Here is a 2,500-nt window from a genome sequence, read left to right as displayed (position 1 = left end):
CGTGTTGCCACATTGCATGCGAACGGCATGAAACTTCCAGAGGCATTTGCAGCAGGAATGCATGTGCAGTCAAAAAAGTGAATATTTTTCACGGATAGACCCCGTGAAACGCTAGAAATTGGCGGCGATGTCTCTCTTGTGGCTCACGGGGCTGTTAGGGTGGCACAGAAATCCCTCGGAATGGGAAAACGGGTCATTTTCGTGTCGCCACATTGCATGCGAACCGCATGAAACTTCCAGAGGCATTTGCAGCAGAAATGCATGTGCAGTCAAAAAATTGAATATTTTTCACGGATAGACCCCGTGAAACGCTAGAAATTGGCGGGGATGTGTCTCTTGTGGCTCACGGGGCTGTTAGGGTGGCACAGAAATCCCTCGGAATGGGAAAAAACGGGTCATTTTCGTGTCGCCACATTGCATGCGAACCGCATGAAACTTCCAGAGGCATTTGCAGCAGGAATGCATGTGCACTCAAAAAATGTGATATTTTTCACGGAGAGACCCCGTGAAACGCTAGAAGTGGGCGGGGATGTCTCTCTTGTGGCTCACGGGGCTGTTAGGGTGGCACAGAAATCCCTCGGAATGGGAAAACGGGTCATTTTCGTGTCGCCACATTGCATACGAACCGCATGAAACTTCCAGAGGCATTTGCAGCAGGAATGCATGTGCACTCAAAAAAGTGAATATTTCTCACGGATAGACCCCGTGATACGCTAGAAATTGGCGGGGATGTCTCTCTTGTGGCTCACGGGGCTGTTAGGGTGGCACAGAAATCCCTCGGAATGGGAAAACGGGTCATTTTCGTGTCGCCACATTGCATGCGAACCGCATGCAACTTCCAGAGGCATTTGCAGCAGAAATGCATGTGCAGTCAAAAAAAAATTGATATTTTTCACGGATAGACCCCGTGAAACGCTAGAAATTGGCGGGGATGTGTCTCTTGTGGCTCACGGGGCTGTTCGGGTCGCACAGAAATCCCTGGGAATGGGAAAACGGGTCATTTTCGTGTTGCCACATTGCGTACGAACCGCATGAAACTTCCAGAGGCATTTGCAGCAGGAATGCATGTGCACTCAAAAACTTCTATATGTTTCACGGATAGACCCCGTGAAACGCTAGAAATTGGCGGGGATGTGTCTCTTGTGGCTCACGGGGCTGTTAGGGTGGCACAGAACTCCCTCGGAATGGGAAAAGGGGTCATTTTCGTGTTGCCACATTGCATAGGAACGCCATGAAACTTCCAGAGGCATTTGCAGCAGAAAGGCACGTGCACTCAAAAATTTTAATATTTTTCACGCATAGACCCCGTCAAACGCTAGAAGTTGGCGGGGATGTCTCTCTTGTGGCTCACGGGGCTGTTAGGGTCGCACAGAAATGCCTCGGAATGGGAAAACGGGTCATTTTTGTGTGGCCACATTGCATAGGAACGGCATGAAACTTCCAGAGGCATTTGCAGCAGGAATGCATGTGCACTCAAAAACGTCTATATTTTTCACGGATAGACCCCGTGAAACGCTATAAATTGGCGGGGATGTCTCTCTTGTGGCTCACGGGCGCTGTTAGTTAGGGTCGCACAGAAATCCCTCGGAATGGGAAAAGGGGTCATTTTCGTGTTGCCACATTGCGTACGAACGGCATGAAACTTCCAGAGGCATCTGCAGCAGAAATGCATGTGCACTCAAAAACGTCTATATTTTTCACGGATAGACCCCGTGAAACGCTAGAAATTGGCGGGGATGTGTCTCTTGTGGCTCACGGGGCTGTTAGGGTCGCACAGAAATCCCTCGGAATGGGAAAACGGGTCATTTTCGTGTTGCCACAATTGGCATACGAACGGCATGAAACTTCCAGAGGCATTTGCAGCAGAAATGCATGTGCACTCAAAAACGTGAATATTTTTTCACGGATAGACCCCGTCAAACGCTCGAATTTGGCGGGGATGTTTCTCTTGTGGGTCACGGGGCTGTTCGGCTCGCACAGAACTCCCTTGGTCCACCTGATTCGTGCATACAGGCAGCAACTAAAACTCTGTAAACCTGCTGTGAGGACATCTAAACAGTGGACCAGTGAGGCTGTGGAAGATTTGCGGGCGTGCTTAGACTGTACTGACTGGGATATGTTCACGACTGCTACCAATAGTCTGGATGAACTCACAGAGGCTGTGTACATCAGCTTCTGTGAGGACTGCTGTATCCCAACACGTACCAGGGTGAACTTTAACAACAACAAGCCCTGGTTCTCAGCAAAGCTCAAAAGGTTGAGGTTGGAGAAGGAGGAAGCGTTTAGGAGTGGGGATAGAGACAGATTCAAGGAGTCGAAGAACAGGTTTAGCAAAGCGGTGAGAGAGGCTAAACGACTGTACTCAGAGACACTAAAACACCAGTTCTCTACTAACGACGCTGCTTCTGTCTGCCAAAGGGCTCAGGCACATCACCAACTACAAACCCAGAGCGCCCCACACCACTAACGACTCCCGCCTAGCCAACGACCTGAACGAGTT

This window comes from Petromyzon marinus, unplaced genomic scaffold (genome assembly GCF_048934315.1).
Source record: "Petromyzon marinus isolate PM22_M1 ecotype Great Lakes invasive population unplaced genomic scaffold, UKy_Petmar_22M1.pri1.0 PM_G_Scaffold_286, whole genome shotgun sequence".
Classification (NCBI taxonomy): domain Eukaryota; kingdom Metazoa; phylum Chordata; class Hyperoartia; order Petromyzontiformes; family Petromyzontidae; genus Petromyzon; species Petromyzon marinus.
The sequence above is the reverse complement of the archived record's forward strand: the minus strand, read 5'-3'. Positions refer to the sequence as shown.